At 37.9% G+C, this 26,523-nt stretch overlaps 1 protein-coding gene across 2 annotated transcripts in view; it reads right to left on the bottom strand.

The window, feature by feature from the left end:
• LOC134529555 (copper-transporting ATPase 1) overlaps window positions 1–26,523 on the bottom strand; it is a 127,903-nt gene that overhangs the window by 83,909 nt on the left and 17,471 nt on the right. Inside the window, exon 1 of one of the 2 annotated variants that reach the window (XM_063363775.1) lies at window positions 566–659. The exons of the other annotated variant lie outside the window; for it this stretch is intronic. The gene's annotated coding sequence lies outside the window, so the exon portion shown is untranslated. Of the gene's footprint in view, window positions 1–565; window positions 660–26,523 lie in introns of those variants that run through there. 2 annotated transcript variants of the gene reach the window in all.

Raw genomic sequence — 26,523 nt, 5'->3', positions numbered from 1 at the left:
AAACGTTCAGTAATGATTTTTTTTTTCAAGTGCTCCTTTATAAACCACGCAACACACAAAATCGCAACGCAAGCATCGCCCAACTTTCAACTTCTTGTGTTTCACCCCATTCACATTTGAAGTGAAGTGTTCCGAAAACTTTTAAAGACGCAGACGTAATGCACATAAGAGGCAAATATGTTTTTATCACATACATGACGTTTTCAATTCATAAACTTTCGCAAAGAGAAAGAGTGTACCATATTTAAATCAAATTATGGACAGTTACATACGTTTTCATGATAAACATGAACTGAAAAAAGAAGCACAGGGAAGAAAATAATTTTCAGCGGTTTTACAATTCTAAGTTGTTGGGTTGGTGACGTCTTGCGTCTTCCGTGCTTTATAAACGACCGTAATTTTGTTGCGTTCCTTGCGTAGTTTGTAAACTCGGCTTAGGGCTGGTTCACACGTACGAGTAGGTGCACGGTCGCCAAAACTAAAAGTGGTTCGTACTGAAAATACACGATGCGTGTCCGACCAAACTCACAACCCGGTCCACAAAACTAAATATCCGTCTACTCACGTTCCTTTCACGTCGGCAACGTGTACTTTCCGAGGTACGAACAAAGGAACTTGCTGCTGCCTGACAGCTGCGGGCACGCGAGGCGCACTGAGCCTGCTCCTGGCGACACGAGAGCGATGGACACAGCGTTGCGCGTCATCAGGCGACTACCGGAAGTCAGCTGTGAGCAACCGCGCCAATGACGAGGCACCAGAGATCAGAGTACAGAGTGGAAACACAATGCTACTGAATATCCCCCTTTTATTTCTTAATAATTGTGCCACAAGATCGGAAATTTGACAAAAACATAAATGATGTTTTGTCAAGATTTCAATTTAAAAAAAAAAAAACCAAGTTTGTAAATGATGTGTGTTATCCATAACTATATTTTGAAATGCTATCCTTCTATGTAGGTATACAATAAATAGTCCAAAAGTGTACAAAATCTGTATGAGGGAACTACGGATATTTTCGTTTACCATGTGCAATTTTTTTGCTAGTGCTTTGTAATATTTTATTTTACTATTACAATGGGAGATTAAATAAAGAATATAAGTAGTACATAAATGGGGCTCCTAGGAATGGTTCTGCGTGATGAGGATGAGGGCAATGACCGACCGCCATTTTGGATGTGACGTTACGGCCGTTATCTTGAATGATTTTGACCTTGACCTTTGACCTTCACCACAATGGCCATTGCGAAGGACGTAACGTTCACCATATTGAATTCCACTATATTAAGTTCCAGAATTTTTCGGCATCTTGAAATAGCCATATTAAATTCCATAATTTTCCGCTATTTTGGAATCGAGCACTTCACTATCAAACGCACAAATCGTTTGGTGACATTATCAAGCCCACCCACTCCCAATCGTTGCACTTTACGTTACGAAGACATCCTCGAGTGTCCCAATCCCAAACATTGCACTTTTCGTTACGGCAGAACCTTCCGCCATTTCGAAATCCACCACATCTGGCATCAAGAAAATTTGTAATTAATAGACTAGTAAATAGGGAACTAGTTAAAAGTTTAAAAAATATATATATTCAAATACTAATTTAATAAAAAATTGTATTAACAAAAAGCACTTAATCATGGAGTCATCAGTTCGAACCTGGTGAAGGCAAAAAACATGGCGACGGATCGTGGTATATGGCATACTACCCCTACCTCCTTTCGTTCCAAAAAAAAAAAGTCAAGGCAAATATTATGTAAATCACTTAGACTTTGATATGTCATTTTGTTTTCGTCTGCTAAAGTGCGCTACAGCCATCGTATATTATTTTTTACCCGCTAGAGTGCCACTCACCAGACCTTAGTATCAACTGACATCTTGTCGGTCAACTTGCCACAATCTTGGAAATCTGTAATTAATAACATAGAAAAGTGGGAAAATTCGTACAATCGTCAAAAAAAATTCATAAATTTACTGATTGATTTGATCGCTTCCTGTCCTCGGTTCACTCCTTTGTCAATGCATAAAAAGTTAATTTAATTTAATTACACATCAATTTGACATAAGCAGTGACAAGTTCAAGGGAAAAAACCACACATATATAAATTTAAAAAAAATATTACATAAATTCTTTAAGTACAAAAATAAGCAAAAAACTAAAAAAAAAAATATATATTTCTAAAGTATTTACAGAGTGTAAAGCAAGTCCTTTGCATGCCTTGACATGTGTTTTCATGGAAGCTCCAAATGGAAGTCGATTACAAGATTTTTTTTTTTATACAGCTTAGAGTTCTCAGTTCCGTTAGGTTAAAGGGACAATGATATATTTTCTGGATGCCTCGCACCCAAATTTATCTCCAGCTGATGGATTGCTGAAATCTGTATTTGAGTATTTGTTTTAATTTAAAACTAACAGTATATATTTGGTATGAGTTGCACAAGCTGATGTGGATTCCGAATAGTTGAATGCAGCTGTATCCAAAGGTCACAGTTGTAGCTACTGCAGCAAGAAGTTTACCTTGAGAAATGTGCTAAACGCCACGAGAGGAGCGAGTGATATTTGGATCCGTATGAAAAAAAAATTGTTCTAGCTAGTGCCAGACATCGTTTAATCGAATAAATATCTCGAAAAAACATCGCAAAATCTATAAAACTAAGCTGACTAATGATAACGACGCCGAGTCTTCAACACCAAAGTAGTGGAATTAAGACAAAATATTTCACGACTATAATGGCTACGAAGAATGTGAAAATGCTGATTCTAAAAATACTATCCCAGATCTCACCAATGATTTAAAATTGAATGTTAATGCGGAAATGAAAAATAATTATTTACACCAAATTTTATTCGCCTCCACGAAATTGAGAACAATATAAAAGCACCTGAAGCGGACAAATCGAAGACTGTGTCGAAGCACATGAAGCTCTGTGGCCAAATTATGGAGAAAAAAAAGTGTTACAATAAATCATTCAAGCCAATCTAATGATAACGAAAATCACTGGAATTATGACGATTTTAATGTCGATGAGGCTACCGTTACAACAGAAGACTATCGAAATTTTCAGAAAATTGACAGTAAAGGTGGCATCTGTGGAATTGTATTACAGATCGTTGAAAGAATTAATATAGTGGTGCATAGGTTGAGACTTTTACTTGCTTCAAAAGATGACGAAAATTTATCTGTTATCAAAGAAACGTGGACTATACTTCGTGAACTACAAGGTGTGAGTTACATAAAATAATGAATTGTATAACATGCAAGTGTCTGTTAAAAACCAGCTGTTTGTAACTATGTGGCTTTGCTGCAATTGTAGACGATTGGATCAACATTCAAATATGATTTTTTGAACATTCCTTACTTAAGACACTCTCCCGACAGTAACTTATGAGTGTTATTCCTTATTCGGACTTGAAAGCTGAAGAATTCGATGACATCTGTACCATCAGCAGTTGATGATTCTTCGGCCGTCTGACCTATCACCCACAACAACAGCAATGTCAACTCCAACGTCGATGGGGACCCTGACCGCAGCAATGACGACAGCGACGCCAACAGCTGCAGATATCCCGGATAGTAACATTTCCCAAGATTTCAATTGAAGGTGTACCATCGTCTCCAACAGCACTGGAGGAGACTTTAACGTGTGCAGTGTCTTCAGCAGCAGTTCCATCAAAAACCAAGAAAGCAACAACTTATGGTGTTCCGTCACCCAACTGTGCCTACTTGAAAAAACGTGATTACATAATACACGATTGTAATAATAACTCTAAACATGTTAAATATCAGTGCAACAGGTGTTGTAGCCAATTTATACGCTATGGAAAATTGAAAAAGCACAACAGGAATTGTGACAGACCTGTTATGCATTCATCAAGACCCGAATGTATCTTCTGTGATAAGACGTTTGTGCACATGTTCGGTGCGAGGCATCAAGAAATATATCATTGTCCCTTTAACGAAACTGAGAACTCTAAGCTGTGTAAAAAATGTCGTAATCGACTTCCATTTGGAGCTGCCCTGAAAACACATGCCACGGCATGCAAAGGACTGGCTTTGCACTCTGTTAAGACTTTAGAAATCGAACAAAAAATCTAGTAATTTGTTTGGTGTTATACTTGAAGAATTTAATTAATAATTTTTTATTTGTAAATGTGTAGTTTTTTCCCCTTGAACTTGTCACTGTTTATGTTGAATTGCCGTGTAATTTAATTAATTTTTTTGCACTGACAAAGGAGTGAACCAAGAACAGGAAGCGATCAAATCAATCAGTAAATTAATGAATGTTTCTTTGATGATTTTACGAATTTTCCCACTTTTCTATGTTATTAATTACAGATTTCCAATATTGTGGCAAGTTAACCGGCAAGATGACAGTTGATACTACGGTCTGGTGATTGGCACTCTAGCGGATAAAAATAATATACGATGGCTGCAGCGCACTTTAGCAGACGAAAACAAGATGACATATCAAAGTCTAACTGATTTACATAATATTTTTTTGACAAAAGTTTTCTGGGAAGGAGGGGGGCGGCAGTATACCATATACCACCACAGAACATTACTCGCACTTTTTTTTTGCCTTCACCAGGTTCAAACTGAGGACTCCATGATGTAAGTGCGTTTTGTTATTAAAATCTTATTAAATTGGTATTTAATTTTTTTTCATTACTATTAAATTTTGTCTGATTATATAGCTTAATAATTACGGATTTTCAATACGGCAACCTTAACGGTGACGACATAATTTCAAAATGGTGAACGTGGTATCGAAATTCAAAATAGCGGACTTAAAAATGGCGAAGGACTGAAGGTTTTACCTAACCAAAAGTGCAACATTTGGGATATGGACCTCGATGATGTGATCGTAAGAAAAAGTGCAACGTTTTGGAGTCTTGCGGTCGATGTCGTCATCGTAACGAAAGTGCAACGGTTGAGTGGAGCGCTCGATTGCCAACTGTCAGAAAATTCTATAATGCTAGATGGTGTATTCCTAGATGGCAGATAATTCTAGAATTCAAGTTGGCGGAATCCAGGTTGGCGGAATCAAGGATGGTGGACGTGACGTCATCCAAGGTGGCCGCCGGGGTCAATGTAAAGGTAGAAGTCAAGGGTTATTGTCAAAGGTCAAGGCCATCCAAGATGGCGGTCGTGACGTCACAATCCAAGATGGCGTTCTGTCATTAACCGCATCCTTATCCTCAGCCAGAACCCAGTCCCAGAAGCTTCATTTATATAATAATCATATTGTTGTTTAGTCATCTGTCCTTGTAGCATAATACACTCTGTACATGTCAAATTCACGCGTATTTCACAAAAATTCTCTATCACTGAAAGAGTACTTGCAGCTACACGCCAGTTACTTTCATCACGAGATGTTGTCTTCTTCGTTTTGACAAGTTTTTACACGTGCAATACATGATAAAAATTAACAAAAAATTTGATTCTCAAATTTGTAAGTATTAATAAATTGAGGGTTTTATAAAGTTAAAACTAAATAGAATAAAATACAATAGCCTAAAAACTTTTTTTTATAGTTCCAAGGTTCGATTTAGCGCTGAGGTATCACAAAAACTGGCTCCCTGCTCCCTACAGAGTGTCCAGCCCCTGAGTGAGATTCTCAAATGCACACTGCAAGTAGGCGGTAGGCGTGAGTGTTGCCTGCTGGGCGGGTCGTGGCCACGGGCGCTCTCTTCAACCAGTGAGTTATTTTACAAACTCCCCGGATGCGAGGCTATGCTCATTAATGAAAGGGCCTGCGGATGGATCCATCTGACCAGTAATTGTAGCCTCGTATACAGGAGCTTGGAAGTTGACGATATGTTGTCGTGATCGACATTGTGGGGTCGAACTCCCGCCTGAGGCTTGTTAGCATCTGAGAACACCCGTCATTGCTACCGCCGAACCGAAGTCTTCAACATCGGGGAACTCACCAAACGTACTGGTGTTACCAATGAAAATTTACAGTAGCAAACCTATTCTCGAATGCATATTGTAAACTTCAATAGTCATTGCAAGGGGTAATAACAACTTTTAAAATACGTTATAAATCTGGCAATATTATATTGATTACACACAATCTCATTTAAACTCATGCTGTTTTTCTATAGCCCAGTGGCAAAGCGTGCGCATCCAAATCATCAGCAATTCTTTTTGATTGGGTTAAAATTCGGCACTGGAAAAAGTTAAACTTTTTTTTATATAAAAATTAATATTCCAGCATTAATATTTTACTTTAAGCAAAATGTTGTATTGATGTTTTTGTGTATCTAATTGCTAACTTTCGACAGCGGAATATTTAAGTTCTCCACTAAATTGTGGGCTTCAGAAGCTCGGCTTGACCTTCAGCAGCTAGGCGCTACGCAATGAAAGCCATGAGTTTGATTTCATCGCCCCATCGTAAACATGTATGGCGAGAGAAGGGGTTCGTAAGGTTCGGTCTCGCACGCCATTATAGACATCTTGTCCGATTTGATCAACAGATATGTACTGGATATGATCTCGGAACGGTATAATGTGACGCGAGTGACCTTTTACAGCTCGAAAATAGAGGTTAGACACTATCTGATGAGAACATTTGTGACCCAACAACAAATGCAAAAACCGACCGAAACAAATAAATAGTATTGACAAAAAAAAAGAAATAAGCAACTCGGTGTGTGAGACCTAGCCTTAATGTACAGTCAGGAATCACAAAGCACTGTTCGCGAAGTATGGGTCACTCAGTACAATAGGCGATAAGAACACAATAGAAGGACCTCGACTGTGCAACAAACAAAAACCGTTTGTTCATTATGTTTTTATGACAATACTATCGCGGTGACACTACATCAGTATAAGACATTCTAGTTCTATCTGTGGTCCTCTGCATAGCGTTGTAGACAACGTGAGCAGAGAAACTTAACTCGTGAATCAACACTACACAAGATAAAAAACACTCACGCAGTTTACCAAACTAAATTTAAGAACTGCAATACAAAAATCTACCTCAAATTCTGTAATAAATTTTGTTTTTGAAGTTATACTTCTGTAGGCGCGTTATGAAAAAATTATGAGAGTGAAATTTTAAGATGCGCGCGCATCACTGTAACACAAAATTAACAGGTGCGTTACGAAAAAATTATGAGAGTGAAATTTTAAGATGCGCGCGCATCACTGTAACACAAAATTAACAGGTTTAAGCTGCTCGCTAAACCGATCATTAAGTCTCGAAAAAAAGCTACCAACAAAATAGAAATAGAACCTCTATTAGTCGCGCATGTTGGCACGCTCGTCGCCTCTGATCACTGTTTTCATATTTATAATATTTATCCACATGTTTCTAGTTTCTACATTCACAACACGTGTTTTAGTTTCATACAAGTGCGAATTATATATGTGCTAATAAATTATATTTAGTAGTGATTTAAATTGAATATTTTGATTAATATTATTTACTATTCGTAAATATTAGTAAAAAAATTGTGCTTATATACTTTTCAAGTGCTCCAATATAATTGAGGTTAAATATCCGTATGTATTATTTATTGATATAAATTAAAATATTATTGTTTAATATAATTAATACTAAATATTATTAAATTATTAATGTTAAATATGTATTATTGGTTATTTTATATTTACAAAATAAAGAAATAAAATTAATAAAACATTTCTGATAAAAATTAAAATCGAACATCAAATTAAAATATTAATTTTTAATATTTATTATTAAAATGAATAAATAATAAATATTTATAAAATAAATGAACAAATAATGAAGACTTTTTGATAAAAATGAAAAGTGAATATTAAATTAAGAAAATAACAAATATTTAAAAAAAATGAATAAACTTAAATTAAATTTTTGAATTTATTATTCAATTTATTTATTTTCTTTTAAAATATTAAATAATCAATAATAAATATTTAAAATTAAGAATCTTATAATATTTAGTACAAATTATGTCATATATATTTATTATTCTCTAAATTTTATTTAATTTTTCAAATTTAAACTGAACTTTATTGACTGTGTTGACTATCTTTTTCCAGCCCTTTTATTATTTTATTGTAATTAATTATTTGCATGCAATTAAAAACTATTTTTAATGATGCCAAAGAAGTATAACTTCTCACGCGCGTACATAAGTACACGCACCCATTTTTTTTTTATGGGTAACATCTTAGCTTTCAGAATATGGCATTTGGTGGGAGTAATTACGTGAATACACAGAAGTCAAGAAACGGAAATGTGTAACAACCACGGTGCTGCCATCTGTGGCAGATGGCGCAAACCAAAGTTCACAAAGACAAAGAAAAAATTATTGTATTAATTGTTTGATGAATTTTTAATAAGATGGGCAGTATTTTAATAAAATGTATTGTCAAAAATCAGGTCCAAAGCCAAAGGTCTCAAGCCTTCGTCGCTTTAATTGGAGCAGTTTCATTATATAGTTTAAAATTTCTGTCTGATTATCAAATGATTCAATAGTCGACGTAGCTGTTCCGGCAGCGAATTCCAGCGGCAGGTGCGGAAACTAACTAGGCGTGATTCACGTCTAGAAATGTAGTTGAAAACCCTATTTGCGAATATAAATCACGCTCGGCATTATTTTTAAGAATTCTACATTAATTTCGTGTCCGATTTTCGTATTATAAGTGTATTTGCAACATGAGAACACACGAATCTGCTCGTTGCCGACATTATATGTTACACATCACTGGCGAGTACTGAAAGATTCGCTCGCATTTCTTTTACGTCCCGCCGACAGCGGTATACTGAGATTAGCCTCGGCCTGTGGTAGCACGGGACCCGTCGTCATTCGCCTGGAAGGGTCTCGGCAAACCTCCGAAAACCATGGCAAACCTCGGCAAACCATGGCAAGTCTGCTGAACCGCGTGAGCCTGGTTCGACCCGGTGTTTCACCACTGCACCACTTATCTCGGTATCCAATGTCTTCTGCTTTACAATGTTATTTTACTACTATTTTAACCAAGGTTCCGTTATTATCCGAGCCGACCTAGAGCGCCATTTCTGACGGATTGTTTAAAAACATTTGCTTGAGGGCATAGAAAATGATCTAACCCATATCGAAAGCCTAAAAAAAAAAATCATAACCTCAAAATGTAATTTACTGGTCGGGTGAATAATGGAGTGACGTAAACGAATATAGACTACATTGAAGAAAAGCTGTAAAAACATCACCCCGAAAAACGATACCACTGAGCCGACTGAAAACCAAAACGATTTTCTTAATATATCCGTGCTATCCGAGGTTTTTGTATATTCGAGGGTGCAGCGGTTAACATTAACTCTGTTAGTCGAGTCAACTGTATGAGGGAAAAAAAATGCTCATAACAAAAATGCAGGTGTAAAATGACAAATAACTGTTTATTTGTGCCCTCTTTCCTTCCCCTTTTTAAGTAGATTTCGAAGAAAGACTACCTATTGTAGCTGTTACCGTAGTGCGACTTCTGGAAAATAACAATGTTTTCGTTTCATGGTCCATGGACCCAAAATCATCGTCAAATAAGGCACGACAACTGCCGTAATTGTGCACAAATCACTTCCAGACTGACACATAAAATAAAGCAAAGGAAAATCTCAGTCAAGTCTGTTAATGGGCAAAATCCGACCAAAGGGGTAGAAACAGGAAAGGTGTTTTTACACAGAAAAATCGCTATGCCTCCTTTAATACGACAGATGTCGCAACTGTTTCAACGAAATATAACTCGTGAGATCAATACCAAAATCGTCTAAATTAATTTTTGATACGACCAACCGTAACTTGCCAGCGGCGGGATTTTATCCCTTGAATATCTCCAAAATTTGTGACGTCGCGATTAGAAACCACGCACTTGACCACTAAATAACCTCTAAACCGCAGTGTGTTTATTTTTTTTAATATAATATTGGTTTCTTTAATGTCAGTTTTATATATATATATATATATATATATAAAAGTACAATACAAACGGCACATTGTGTTCCCACACTGTCACCCACCTAAGCACTACTACGCTGAACGATGCTTAACTTCGATTTTGTGATGCGGCTATTGGAACCACTAAGCTACACATACACATATTTCGAGCGTTTAGTTAAAAATCGGAGTTACGTGTATATAATGCCAGATTTCTGGCATATTTTTTTAAGTTGGAATTATTTCTTGTTATGATTATTAAAGTTAGCAAAATGTATTCGAGCAAAGTTTTGCTACCATATAGATTTGGCACATCGATAGACTTGATACGTCCCCCGATGTTCACGAAAGCGAATATATACACAGAATAATGCCGCCACACGCTGACGGCTAATCGGGACAACTTCGGCTCGTGGACGTATAAACACATAAACTTCCGTCCTTGATGCGCGCGCAAATCGACGTATTTCCGCTGAATACTAACTAAAACTTTCACCCTTGACGCGCCAAAGAATTAGAGCTTCAAAAAATATTTTATAAGTAATCAAATGTGGTCATATTATGGATTAATTTTAAATCATGAACAAAACCACGAAATATAAGAAGCAAATATGTAGGATATTACCCCCCTTTAAGCTCCAGACCATGGGACGGACCTACATAGAAGGCTTTCGGTCCGAGTAAAGCACTGTAAGCTGCGCATAGAAACCAGAACTAAACTTGAGACGATAAACTGGCTCGTTGGGAAAGTAAAAGGAACCTTTAACTGTGAACCGGCGCGTGAAGTAACGGTCTGAAGGTCTGTTCCGCCACGACGCGGCCGCGCGCGAACAAGGACAAGCGACGACGGCTAAACCGAGAGAATACTGGCCTCGTAGCCCAGTCAATTAGATCGAAAATGTGCCGCACCCGGACATTGGTAAACAACAAATCAAAATACTTGAGACTTCCTCATGTTTTGAACCAAGATAGATAACTAAATTATGATTGGGTGAAAGGAAACAGATACAATTTGTGCGGAGACTGCTCAGGTCCTAATTGCAATAGAGTCAGAATTCCATAAATATTGTCTTTTGATATTTTTCACTGGTAAAAAAAACTGACCCTCAGTGATATTGGTACCCGCGAAATTCCAGGATATAGTAGCAAAATGGCGACTTTTCAAAAACTGTGTTAATATTTTTAACAGAGCGAAGACTGCCAGATTTCTCAGTTAGAATTAGAAGAACGCCTGGACTCTGCTTGTAAGCAGCTTGGATGCTAATCGTATAGCCACCGTCACATGGAACCTAAAATGTTTTCCCAATAAGGAGAGCGTATCACTTTTACAGAAATACCAGGGGAAAATACAGTTATTAACTTTAAGGGAACTGCAGGCAGCATTCTATGTGGCACATGGTGTATAAAATACAAGGCATCAAATGAAGATGCGTGACAACATATCGTGAAAAAGGCAGCTGAAATTATCGGAGAAGATATACTTGCAAACGTTTATGACTGTAATACATTGCCCAGTGCAGAATAACCTTCAATATATGAGGTACCAGACATACATAAGATCTTTATTGAAAATGTGATCACATCAAAAGAAAACAATTCACAAGTTGTGGCCAGAAAGTACACATCTATCCACCAAGCTATTGTCTCAGCTTGTCGACTACGATCCTTTATTTCAAAAACACTGTTGGGAGTTGGAATTTATGTTCATCGCCATTATGATTCCAGGCCGCTTGTAGATTTACTTTTTGACATTGGATGTTCTGTTAGCTACAGTGAGTACAGCGTTACGAATAGTGTCTCATAGCAAAAGAGACAAATACAACATTTTAAGGACAAGATTATTGTCACATTTATATAAATGTGAATGTATAAATTTATACAAGTGTTTATATAAATACTTGTGGAGTGTTTATATAAAAGCAGAGCTAAGTTTAGTGATATGGATTTTGAGTAGTCTCATGGTGACCACTGCCCTTCATACATTTGTCCCCAAGAAGTCCTAGCACAATAAAGGGTGTCCATAAAATAATGTCCCAGTTTCAATGGTATATTATAACAGTTTAATTTAGAATATTTCAAACAAATCATACATCAAATTTAAGGTAAACTAGCCTAGTTTTTCTTACAAATGTTCAATATGTGCACCTTTAGTTCTACAGCACACACACAACCTAAATTAGTAATGGAAGCAATAGCCTCTTCAATTCTGTGTCTCAACTCTGGCTAATCATTTAGTAGCGGCGGAATGTATACACGATCTTTTATAAAGCCCCAAAGGAAAAAAAATCGCATGGTGTTATGTCAGGTGAACAAGGACCATTACGACCAATCCAACAGTCGGGGACTTCGACATTCAACCACTCTCGTACAATTGAAACGCATGTTGAAGTGAAATTACAGATTCACTCTTAGTAAATTGCAGAACACAAGATATTTTACGCTCAGGAGTCTCCATTTTGCGTAGGTGGAGCTGCAAGCGAGAAAACAATAAAGAAGTACTCGCGTATAAGCTTATCTAAAACTGTTTGAGTTACTTTAAGTGTTACCTAAAACCTAAACTCTACAATGCTTACAGTAGGTTTTCCAAATGCCACCAACTTTGATGCAAAATAAATAATGTGCAAGGCATATTTAAGTACACTGCACAGTCTGTGGTAGTTTTGTAGACGAAAAATTTTTCACTCTCACTAACAGCAGCTTATAATCTGCGCACAAACAAGGCTTACTTCGATGCCGTACTTTGGCTAAGCCCAAAAGCTCAGTCTGACATGTAAAATTACTGACACGACTTACAATTGATCACACATGACCTTGCTCTACCAGGCCAATGCTCGTTCTCTCCCATCTCAACTATCAGTCGCTCATGTCCACAAGGTGGCATTCCTACTTGGCCAGGACCTTAACTACAACAAACTCGACTCGCGCCGAAAGCTGGCACTCCCAAGCAACAGTCAGATCTACCAACAACCACATGAGCAGTGCGCAAACATACACCAAGAATGCGCTTCCTGCCACCTGCCTCGATTAGCTAGCATGGAAGACACACCAACAAACACAAAAAATTGTGGTGAGGCATAGTCTCAACACAGCCACCATGCCTACAAACTCCCCTGTGCAGTCAAAACAGAAGATGCTCACAGATCGATCAGCATCATTAAAAAGCATACTCATAAACATTAACATATGTAGAAGGCTGCTGAAATCAAAACCCAAAAACTATTCCACCCAAAAAAAGGGATTAACCTCAGAAGAAACATCAAAACAATCACAAATCCCAAATAAAAGAATCTCAATGGACACTAGAATGCAAGCAACTCGGGGAGCAATCGATCAATGAGAAACAAGGAACTTCTTAGGATGGAAAAAACCTTTTCACTGCATAAATATTGGCTTTCTTGATGAACATGCCCTCTCTCAGAATCGGTTAAATTCACCATCACAGGAGTTAAAAAATAATATACCCGATATGAACCATTATAGGCTGGACTCAATTTACAAGAAATGAAATCAACTTTCTTACTCTATGTTACTTTCTGCGAAACTACAAGGTCATCCTTAGTGATGTTAGACTCTGACCTACCCTTGTACCTCTTTGCCATAAAGCCATGTGCTTTCTCGAGAGCCTGCTGAGTCTCACTCCAAACCTCTTCCAATCTTTTCCCTGACTCCTCAAAGAAACCAGGAGAAATCTCCCACAGACTTAATAGTAGGTATGGCAACTCCCTACCAAACAGCACCATACTAGGGGATTCTCCAGACACACCATGAAGCACTAAATTCAAAGCCACATTGAGGGCTGGCAACTCAGTGTCCTACCCACTTTGTTTCTCAAGATGATAAATGGTTAATGTTACCATCACTGATTTATTACATTGCTCTACTACGTTTGGGCCAGGGAAATAGGGGCTTGTGTAAACCTGCTTGATATTCCAACAAAATCAGAGATTATTCATGCTTTGCGAAGTATGTGGCATTATCTGAGATCAAAGTTCAGGACTACAAACAACTTTCATGTCATTTTATAGTTTGGTACATATAGCATTTTCCTGCATGTCTCACAGCGGCATGAGAACGGAAAATCTGGAAAACCCGTCCACCAAGATCAAGATACATTATGTCCTTTGCTATAATTATGGAGGGGACCAAAAATATCCATGTACACACTCTCTCATACCCTTTCGAGAGTCTAAACAGAGTACATGCCCATGTTAAGTTTCTCAGTTGCTTGACCAACTGCAATTTTTGCATTAATGACAAAAAAAGTTCTTTTATTTTGAGCTCCATTTTCGCACACCTCATTTTTGCTCCTACTGGAGAATTATGTAAATAATGTAACAGCATATTTTGAACTGATTTGAGCACCCAAACAGATTTATTGCCTTTCTTATTGAGGAAAAAGATGGCACAAGCGTTTAGTTATTTAGCTACAGTTTTAGAACCATCAGTCACTCTCACACAGAGTTAAGAGACATGCCGTTGAAATCTGCAATTTAGGTTTACGTAATTTTTTTCCCGGGTAAAAACATTATTTGACTTTGCTATAGCGGCCTAGAGGCAGAGCGCGCGGGACTGCGCCGTGGGCAACATTAGTCTGCCCACAAACAAGTGACACGTTCGCTTCACAAATCAACGAGTAAAGATACAGACCGAAAAAAAAAAGGAAACTGCAAAGAACTTTACCATGGCGGTACAACATGTACATCAAAGCTGCTTAAACGCATGATTTCTAGGGATGGCAAACATATATCGATGCATAGGAAATATCTATATTTCAGATACAAAATATGGATAGTTTGGTATTAATATTTTAAGGCCAATATTTTTATATTAATATTATATTCCAAACTTATTAAATTTTAATAAAAGAATATTTTTTTTAAGTAAAACCCGATTTCTTTAAACTCAAAATGTATACATTCTAAACCTTTCTTAACGTTTAAATACCTTTTTCTTTGTATACATTATCTTACTAAGGTTTAAGTTGGACTATCGATGTAGTATAGGGGCCATGCATATTTCGTGAAAAGATTCCGAGATTAGTTATAAGTAGAGACCTGCAAAATTCGCGGTTTCGATGGCCTTCAGGATAGACTGCACATACCCCTGTACACTCGGGCAAATAACGCAAGTTCATTGGCTGCCGACTTGTAAGTCGTCTCGGCTGGTTTGTCTGTGATTCGATCCTTCTTTGGTTGAGGGTTTATAACTGGTTGAGATTCGTCCAGATGAACAGTAAGCCAATAGCAAAATTATCTAAGAGGTATATGTGTTTTAATTCTAGCCTATCACCGAATGAATCCGCGAATTTTACAGGTCTCTAGTTATAAGTTAAAACACTGTAGCGCCGTCAGTGTTTCGTGATTGGGTGAATTTATTTTAGGCGCATGTCGATTGTTACAACGCCAATCGCAGTAATTCAATGGGGAAGAGAACGCGTCTTGACTGGCTTGGTCAAATAAGGCAACGACTTGTCTCGCAGACGGCCGCCAATCACAAGGGAGAAACCACTGGTGCGGGTATACCTTTTGCAGTCTAATAGACGTTAAGATTTATTCGCGAAAAATGCCTGCCCCTAAGTATACAATTTTGTTGTTCATATTAAATGTATGTCTTAGAAGATATCTGTGTGAAAATAAACATGTAAAGCCCATATTAAGTTACAATAAGAATATAAGCTCTGATAACTGAAAAATAGTCATAAGTTTGACAACAAAATAAGAATATATATTTATCATAGTTTCAATTAATTGCAATAAAATTACTTAAAGCAGGTGTAGTTTTTATTAGCAAAAGTAAAGACAACTAAGTAATTTTCCAATTGATTATTATCCTGTATTGTCTTTTCTATAAGTTTATTGGTCGCTCAACATTTTCAGGAGTCTAAAACCAATTAACAATGCATAGATATTATCTAAAAATTAAAAAAAAAAAAAAAAAAAAACATTAGCGAAAAAAAGCCATGAAACATCTAGATAAAAGAATACTGAATAAAATTTTGATAAATTAAAATATTTTACTTTTGCTAGTAAGAGAAGAACTTGTTTTACGTAATTTCATTTTAAAAGCTTAGCTGTATCAAGAATTCAATATTAAATATACTTCAATTTTCGTTTTAAATTATAATAAGTGAAACAAAGATAAAAGTTTCGGTAGTATAATAACCCGATATAGCGAAAATACCGATATTTTCAACCCAATAGTTTATTAACATCAATATCAAATAATATAACGAAAGACCGATACATCGATATGTAGAAAAATTTTGCTATCCCTAATTAAATTATTTCATCGTAATTTCGCATTTCAACACCAGTAAATATATCTACAAACACCCAACATTGTATAAACGACATACTGTGGCTATGTGCAAGGGAAAATAAAACTGTTTTTGCTACACATTAACGTGTACGAATTGGTAAGGCACGCAGTAGCACTGTGACACGAGAGCGGACACGGATGGCGTAAACGTATACGTGAATCACGGAACACAGTATCTACAATGGCACGTATGCGGACACGGAAGCGTACGCATTACCTGGGCAATGCCTAACTCTTCAATTTACGTTAATCCGTGCGACCAATAAAAGCCAAGTATTTGGCCACAGTGGCAGCCATGTTTGTTTACGTTTTAAATACGTTAAAAGTTGTCTCAATTACAAGAATATTTTATTAATTGAATTTTTTTATAAATTTTAAATTTTTTTTATTAAAATCAGATAGAAAATAAAGACTATAAAGATTGCGGCCGTAACGATAATTGCAACGGTGACGTCATAATTCAAAATGGCGGAAAACAATGCCGGAATGTTCGAGAAAACAAAATGACGTCATCCAAAATGGCGGATCCAAAATGGCCGTCGGGGTCAAGGTCACACACATCCAAGATGGCCGCCGTGACATCACAATCCAAGATGGCGGTCGGCTCCACAGGCTTTACACCCTGGACCCTGTGCCTTGTGGTTCGTTTTTATTATGCATGTAATTCCGACCAAGTTATTTTCTCGTAAATCAACAATTTTTTCAACTAAATTAATGTTTCGTTACTGTTGTTACGTTTACACGTCACTGTGAAACGGGTCTAACTCATTTTACGTCCATGTTCACTCTGCGATAACAGAAGTCTCAGCTGTGCAATGCAGCCAACTGCACAGCGACACATGTCCCTCGAGGAGCTGTTGTAAAAATAATACAACAATTGCGAATGTTCCTATACGAACAAATAAACAAAACGTCTCACTTATAACCCATTATTTAAAAAAAAAATACCCAGGTTAAGATTTAAAAAAAAAAGAAATGGAAATTAATAAATTGTTATCAGTAGAAAATATGTTAACCGTTATTAGTAAACAATGTGATTTCATTATCAAGGATATTCATATTGTTTACTTTACCGAGTAGATACTTGATACGTTTACAAAATTGGAATAAAATAGGTTACAGCAGAAGAAATCTGAATCAATTATTTTTTTTCAAAAAAGAAAACATCTGATGTTTGTTTTGTCAAAATTGATATAAAAAAAATTACTGTCACCAACACTGAATATGTTTGCAAAATTAAAATAAAATCAGTTTGTCGGAAAACAACTCATTTGCAAGTTCTTTCCCGGACAGACCTAAGACGTTGGCAAAGGGGGAGATAAGATAATTTATTTGTGTGTGTGCATGCACACATGCCCGAGTGAACGTGTGTGGCAGAATAATAAATCACGATCAGTTATGTTGAAAGTAATAACTCCAAGTATTACTAATGTTAACTACCTCAATCTCCTTAGAGGGCATCCTAAATGTTTTTATACGCACCTAGTTGCCTTTCAAATACGTTGCTGCAAGTCGGCGGTTAATATCTCCCTCGATTTCATTCAGTATAACAAAGCCTATTGTGATACTCTGATGTGCTCACTGAACACTCATGAGCACGGACGCTCGGCGCATAGAAGCGGCGAGCCAGTGTCGCCCTTAGCGACCCGCGCCCCAACACCTCGACCACGTGGAGTAGACTACCCCGACAGGATGGCCACGGCCAATCTACAACAACACTATCTGCGAGCCGCTGTCCTGTGCTGCCCGGGCAAGCTTTCTAAAACACCGCTACGTTTATAACACGACACCTACCTACCGGCGCACTATCTCTGCTAGTCACAAACACACATCCTGCCGCAGACTTTATCGTCTTATAACATTTGTAGTTGTGCCACACTTAATCTACTTTATTCTATGTAAAAAAAAACATCAGTGGACATTATATATATTATAGATATTTGATAATGCTTCAAACCAATACACAGTAAGTTGTTTGTATACCTTACACTTTATCAATGTCATTAACATATTAGATACCGATTACTAACATCAAATGAATCTATTCGATTAAAATACATTCGGTTTTAAGACATTAAGATAATGCGTAGTATGAAAAATTACCGATACTGTTTTGTACTTAGCAATTGAAAATTTCCCTGTTTTTTTTTTGTATTATTTTTTTCATGTTTTGAAGACACATTTTCAATTCCTTGAGTTATACCTGTTTTCCAGATGTTCCCTGTCTGCAGAAATCCTGCTTGCAGAGGATTATAACAACTTGCATACGGCACCGGCGCAGTGTCGTAGTTGCGCCCATTTGAAAATCACAGTGTTTCAAAAACTGCCCTGCTTTCTCACTATCATATCTTAAAACCTTGAAGGGATTATTTTTCCTTCGAAATAGAAAGTGGTGACGTGGCTAAGACATTTTACTCGCATGTAATTGTAAATTTGGTGTTCCGTAGATCTTTGTTCCGTAGATCTTTGTTCTTTTTCGTGTTGAGATTGCTGACGAGCTCCATTACTACAGAGCCTATGGCAGTTTTGTAAAACACCTATATGATGAAAATATATATATTTTAAAAATAATGTGTTTTAGCTTACCATCGTATTTTTATAACTTGAAATTTCCAGTGCCTTTAAACAAACATGTACACCAAAAATATAAAATTAATGCAATAAACGAGACAAAAAAATACAGTCCGGTATCATCGTGATTTCTGTTTCCCTTGGTTTACCGACATATACCCAGACAAATGCTGGGACAGTTGCTTGCAGTGGTCCAGGGACGTCGGAACAGGGGGGGGGGGGGGGGCAGCAGGGGCGAGTCGCCCCCGTGCTGTTATGCATGGGGGGGGGGGGGGCGAGAGTAGCATTTCGCCCCCCTCCTTTTCCCAGAAAAAATGTTTGGTCCTAGTAGTATTTTTCTCAACCAGTAGTTACAAACGTTGCATTGGTGATCACATTGATTAGAAAATCAAATTTATGATTGTCAATATACTGTAAAATGATTGCAAATTCCTAGATGGTATTTTATTTAAATTGTACTACACCTACTGTCAGAGTAGTATTTAATACATACTACGTCATCAAATTTTTGGAATGGTATATTTAATATTTTGGTTCGGTAACTCATTAAATAGCACAATTTGGATCTAAAATTCCAAATGTTTCCGGGGGAGGGCCCCCGGACCCCCCGCTCTAGGACTGAGGTAAGTGTAATAGGTACTTCTTTTCGCCCCCCCCCCCCCAACTCATAAAAACGTTCCGACGTCCCTGCAGTGGTCCATAGCAAACTGCTCCCGCAATGTCCTTGATTGAGTATTTGCATGGCATCGTGTGGGTGACTCGTCGGAAAGGGGACGTGAAGCTAACTGCAAGGAACTCCAACATTAAGATGGACTCAAAGGCAACATATGCAATGATAAAAAAATTACAATGAGGTAACGTTCATAAAAATTGTTCTAAGAAAATGGTTCAGAGGCGAAAATTCTCAAGGAAAGAATACTTTAAATTAAGAGTTTGAAGGGCAAGACGTTCTAAAAACATATGCTCGAATTTACTTAAAAAAAAAAAAAAAAAAAAAAAAAAGAGAGAAGCAGTTTACACTAGTAAAACTCTGAAGAGTTACGAAGAGAATGAGAGAGCCTGAAAAATACAAACGTTTGAGACGACAATATGTCCAAAGTGGTTAAAGTTTGTAAACAAACTGTCTAAAAAAAAAAAATGGTCTTAAATTAGAAAGGTCTAAAGGGAACGCATATATAAAGCATTTAAATCTACATGAAAAACCACTATATTTAAAAATGTTTTTGGATTAAAAATCAAGTCTCCAGTTCACAGTAAAACTCTGGTTTATTTCAAGAATCACAACGCTTCCGCCAACTCTTTTGTTAGTGGATTTGATAAAGTTTCTCAGTAGCTGGACAATGTGCGGAACACACAATGCATTACCACACATAACAACGCGTGTCCACAGGCGGGCAGAGACAAGGGCGCAGTCTACAAGCAAGCCCCGTCTGAGCTCTGGTGGAGTTGGCCTAGGTGAGGCAATGCAGTAAATGAAGAACTCATTAAGAGACATGTGGTGGCCGGCACATGTTTCAAACACATGTTCGGACGTGGCACAGTTATACAACACGAATTCAGAGCAGAGTAAAAAAAAAACCACTGCGATAAAAAAAAAGGTAAGCTATATTTACCCGATATTGATTGAGGTGAACACAATTCAAAATTAAATGGGCAGGTGGCGAAAACTATTGTATTGTCCTACAGATAACTGATATGTATGTACACTGACATTGTATGAATTAATTGAAAAGCAAAACGGAGGGGCGAAGAAAAGCTGGAATTCCTTGAACATTCAGTACAGGTTTCACCAAACAAATTTAACTTTTACCGCTAAACAAAACTAACAAACCTCGAGGAAGAACTGAAGCCTGGTTGACGTTGTAATTGTTTTCCATCATCGCTCAGAGATTTTAAGGGACCGCCTATCTGGGCACATGCATTGTGTGCAGCTTCCGAAGAAACCACGCGATTTGAAAACTGCTCGAGATATCCGAGTGTTGCCTGTTTGCGAAAAACATTTAAGAATACGCTGAGAGCGTATGAGTGGTTTTGTTTCCGTATTTCCAATCCAAACTGTATCTTTAGAAGAGTGGTCATAGTTTAAAAAAACGTGTTTTCAGAATAATAGTGTTTAGGCATGGAACACTCTGCAGATATTCTTGAAAGCACTCAAGGGACTTGCGTTATAACTTAATCTCCATTCCTCCGTCATATAATGTTATGGTTACAGCTCAAATCCCACAGCTGCGTCGAGAAGAGTGCACGCCAGTCCACAGTTTTGCGCTTAGAGGCGATACCGCACTAGAAGCACTAGCGAGCGACGCACTATCATCCGCCTCACTGACTCACCTAGTGACTAGGCGGACCCCTTAGGTTACCCGCTGTTAGTTAAACTAGTCTTGCTCGTGTCTTATACCTATTAAGGCCCGTCTACAATAGCAATGTCCTAAACTGTGTCCGAAGGACACTCGTCGCTGATTGGTCCACATGACCCTCTGACGTAATGCGTCAAGTGGGCGAAGGTCCGAACCTACCTGGTCCGAAGACATTCGTCAATTTGAACTTTTTGTCCCAACCTGTGTACTTCGGACACAGAAAAAGAACAGAACACTCACGATATTTGAATTTCAGGTTCCCGTTTGAAAATGTGGTGTTTGTTTTTGTTATTGAAGGAAATGGAAGGTGTTGTAAGTCAAGAAGAGCCATTTGCCTTACTGAATAAATATATAATATTGAACTCCCACAACTTTCATAAGTTCAATCTCAAACTACAAAGCATCAAAACAATAAACAAAAACATTTGGTTTGGCACATTTACTGTGCTCTGGTAACAACTTTAGTAATCAATATATTCGGACATCGGACATCGCAATTGTGGACAGGGCAGTTTTCGGTGAGAGAATGTGACGTCACTCACATTCGGATAAGGACACGGACCACGCACAGGTTCGGACTATTGTAGACGGGCTCTTAAGCTGCCCTTATCGTGACGGAGGCGACAGTCGGGGAATTGTAATGTGTATATCTGTGTTATTCTGAACGTTTTCATTGGTTAAGATTCCAGCATGCACAGCAACAAAAGAAGCACACATTCCTGTTTCACAACAGTTCCACGTGATTAAAGCAACACCACAACGCGTTGACTCTCGAGCCGGAAACGAAGTTTAAAGCAAGCAACGGCCACGTGTGCGATAGGCGACCTCCGTGCTCGGGGCCGTTTAGGCGTCGCCTCGAGGTTGACGAGGTTCCTGGTTCGAACCCCGGATGAGTCAAGTTCTGAAGCAGTCCCTCAAGCATTCGCGCCAAGCGGTGGCGCAATGTGAAAAATCACTGCGTTCGCATTCTTTCATATCCCCATTGCTCCGTGGCTACCTCGACTCGCTTGAACGACCGGCACTCAAGCCTACGGACAGCCAACACAGACCTCTCGGTGACATTAAAATCTGCTAATCAAATAAATGTGACGGCCCCGTCATTTCAAACGTCCAGTCATCAACCTCCTTTTTATGAATGCATTTCCGGTAAGGCTCGGTAACCGTTACCTAAGCGCCAGCTTCGCGTTGTAAATCAAATGAATGCCGCTCCACTAAACTGCAAAACTTGTCTTACCATTGCACAGAGTCCGCGGTGGGCAACTTGGAGTACTTGATACGCTTCATGTCGACATGCTGGACGCTTCGGCTGGAGAATGGCCCGCGCAAACGCACCCGAGTCGTTCAGGAGTGTGGCACGCGCGGGCGGACTGTGGCATCGGCAGGAGCCCCAGAGCGGTGTCTGGACGAGGCTCTGCGGACTATGGACCGTAAACAACGTCGTCGACTCGTCGGATAGCGGCCGAGAGCACGCCAGCCAACGCCTCCCAGGCTACTCCATACTCTACATACTCTACCCCGGGTCGTTACCACAACGCCGAACGTACAATAACGCCGAATGTCAAAATTGACCACAACGCCGACAGCTAGAAAACTGCTGTGTACCACAACGCCGAATTACCACAACGCCGAAAAATGATTTTGCGGGGAAGGGGGGCCACAGGAGCAAAATGAAAAACAACTGAATGAATTTGTGTGCTAACATTACCTAACGTAACCTTTGTGGCAGTCCTGCAATGACATTTTTCGGCGTTAATGTATTGCGGCGTTGTGGTAATTCGGCGTTGTGGTACACAGCAGTTTTCTAGCTGTCGGCGTTGTGGTGAATTTCATTCGGCGTTATGGTATTCGGCGTTGTGGCATTTCGGCGTTGTGGTGCGTCCCCCTCTACCCCCGGTGCCGGACATGTGCACATGCGCACTGACCTTCAAACACATCGACCACATGCACATTACACATTGCCACGTTCATGAAGACAACACTTCTCGAGTCAAGCTATTTATTCTATAGGTAGCACCTGGATCATTTTTACAAACAGCAATTTATGAGTTTATATTTTGCAAAATCTAATTCAAAGGATAGTGGTGTACTCATAATATAATTTAAAAAAGAATTAACATCCTGTTAGTCTATAGTTCGTACCCTCTAATGCAATCAAAAATTAAGGAGTTTTTAAGGACCAATTTACTTCATCGTCTTCGCCATTATCAAGTGGTACAACAATATTTTTAATATCACAAAATACCTCAAAAATAACAATTATAATAGATAACGCACATAACAACGTCATTTGTTAGTAAACTCTTACAGATAAGCCCCTATTGTCCAGAATGATCTCTGTACCCCATATCTAACCCAAGCATTGTGTCTATCTGAAGTGTGTCGTCCTGACGTTTAGTTTGTTCACTCATTACATTTACTTTATGGGTTCCAATTAAGACAGCAAAATACACTTTTTTAGTTTAAAGGTGAAATACAAAATACTAAAAACGAATTCGAAACTTTTTTAGGGGCCTATACATAAAATCTACTAACGTGACCCGAAATTCGCCTATTGTACTGCGCATTGCTGCCAAGTCAGACACAATAAAACTTTTTAATACCCTCATTTAGCCATTATTACAAGGTATCAGTCTTTATTAAGGAATTTTTAAGAATTCTTAGTGAAATTTAAGGACTTTTAAAGGCTCTTATTCAGTTACAAATTAAGGACACTTTAGGGATATTAAGGAGGCGTATGAACCCTGTAGTCCTATTGAGTTATAGTATAACCCAATACTTCGGCATGGGTAGTGTGTGTTTGCATTTTATATATGATTCAAAACTTTTTTTTAACTTGACTAACTTCTTAGTCTGTAACTAATATTAATCGATCTGACAAACACAAGTGACATATTCACGTTCGTAAATCATTACGACAGTTTACACTCTGGGAAAATTCATTAAACTGGTGTATAAAAATAAAAGAAAAAACTTATCGAAACAATTTTTATGTAATTTGTGTTTTAAAAGGAGTTGCTGAGTGTGCAATGTGGAACTGACGTAAGAGAATAAAGTTAGCCAACTCTATTTTCTTTTTGCAAAAAAAAGTAAAAATATCGAATCGTTTAAGAGAAATTAAAACTTTTTGTTTGCATTAAGTGTTTAATTTTAAAAAAAATGTGATAGATAAAATAATCACTAAAATTCTCGTGTAAATATCCAAAGAAAAGAAAATGATACGCGTAGTTTTTTTTTTTACTTGCACACTACGTCGTAACGATGCTAGTGCGCGTCAGCACCGACCCAAAATCATTTTCATTTCGATAATGCTAAAATAAACCCTCGATAAAGTTCATTTCAAATTCAAAATATCATAAAATAATAAGTACGTGAGTAGTTGAAGGTTTATGTCAAGCGCAGGGAGAGGCGGTCAGTTTATTAGCCCGACACCAGGGCCGTGGTTCTCCGCAAGCGAGAAACGTGACAGACGTTTTCGTAACCGGTGTATTTTCCCCGCCAACGCATTCCGTCGCTGTTCCGTCTGTCAGCCCTGCTTCGTCTAGCGACCTCACTAAACCCTCTAGCCTAAACGACCCGTGAAAAGTGGGTCACCATTTTTATCCACCTTCCGAAAATTTGCAAGAATCCTTTAAGATGGGTATCCATAAGTTGCATGTTATCTGTTGCGTGTCATCGCCCCGCATAACCCTGTGACACGTCACGGTGCCATGATGTTGGAATTCCCACAGTGCCATTCATCCGTTACAGCGTATCCGTATCAAACACAAATGTTACGTCCCGTAGATACACCAGAAGGGCAGTTTATCAGTAGCCGTGAGCGGAGGTCAACTTGCAGCGGGCGTCTACATTTTTATTAAAAGCTTTTATTTGACTTGCAATGTATGTATGTAAGTATGTTTGTTCGGGTGGAATTTTTGAACTCAATTTTGAAGTAGATATCTTCAACCGATTGAGCTGAAATTTTGTATACACGTTTAGTTTGGATTAAGATGCACGATATGGTGTGTGACATCATTCTAAATCCAATATGGCGGACCATCCAATATGGCGGAATAGTTATTTTTAATGCATTTCTACAATATGGATATCAAATGAAAGGGCTTGTTGAGAGTAACTCGAAAAAAATAATTTGGCGTCATTCTAAATCCAATATGGCGGACCATCCAAGATGGCGGAGTAGTTATTTTTAATTCACTTCTACAATATGGGTATCAAATGAAAGGGATAGTTGAGAGTAACTCGAAAAATAATTTGGCGTCATTCTAAATCCAATATGGCGGATCTTCTAAGATAGCGGAGTAGTTATTTTTAATGCACTTCTACAATATGGGTATCAAATGAAAGGGCTCATTGAGAGTAAATTGAAAAGTGAGCTCCAAGCTGAAATAAGTTTGACTTGTGTAATTTGGCGAGAGGGGCGTCATCAGCATTGGTCTGCAACCTGTCTAGGAGAAGGACAACTCCAAAATCAAACTCGGAACTGTGTTTCGTCAGGCACAAGTAAGCTGCAAGCTGAAATAGGTTTGACTTGTGTAATTTGGCGAGATGGGCGTCATCAGCATTGAACTGCAACATGTCTAGGAGAAGGACTACTCCAAAATCAAACTCGGAACTGTGTTTCGTCAGGCACAAGTAACCTCCAAGCTGAAATAAGTGGCGCATTCTCCCAAACACCCAAGTCAAGGTGAGGCCGTGCCGAGGACTGAGTGGCATCGGGGTGTAATATGATGTCGTGAACGTACCACCTCAGGGCACCTGGGCGAACCCTGTTGTATATTAGCTCTTACCCTTCTAAACGGAGCTCCGGGAGGGTCGACGAATATTTCTTCGGTACTTGTGGGAACAAAATGGGAAAAACAAATATTTAAGTAGGGTAAAAACATTAGAAGGTCTCCTTATTGAAGAGCTGGACTGTTCGAAATTAACCGGCAAACGACCTTGCAACAATGATGCGTTGAATGAGATGAACAGACTGACAAACCTAGCCAGCGATAACTAAAAAATAAAAAATAAACTAACAGCAAAAAAACTTTTTTAAAAAAGCTTTTATTTAAATGCTCTAAAAATAAGAAAATAAATTTTTCCTTAAAAATTTTTAACTATCAACTTATAACCTTATTATATACAATTTATATGATCATAAAAGCTTGTCGAGCGATTTGTAAATAAACTAGTATCAATTTTATTGTGTAAATTGATCTGCTAAGTTTAATGTATTTTCAATTTCAATTTAATTAAATACTGATAAGTAATTAAACCTCGCGACAAGCTTTTATGATCATATAAATTGTATATAATGAGGTTATAAGTTGATAGTTAAAATTTTTAAGGAAAAATTTATTTTCTTCTTTTAAGAGCATTTAAATAAAAATA

This window comes from Bacillus rossius, chromosome 2 (assembly GCF_032445375.1).
Source record: "Bacillus rossius redtenbacheri isolate Brsri chromosome 2, Brsri_v3, whole genome shotgun sequence".
Taxonomy (NCBI): Eukaryota; Metazoa; Arthropoda; class Insecta; order Phasmatodea; family Bacillidae; genus Bacillus; species Bacillus rossius.
Note: the sequence above shows the minus strand (reverse complement) of the source record. Positions and strands in the feature narration are given on the sequence as shown.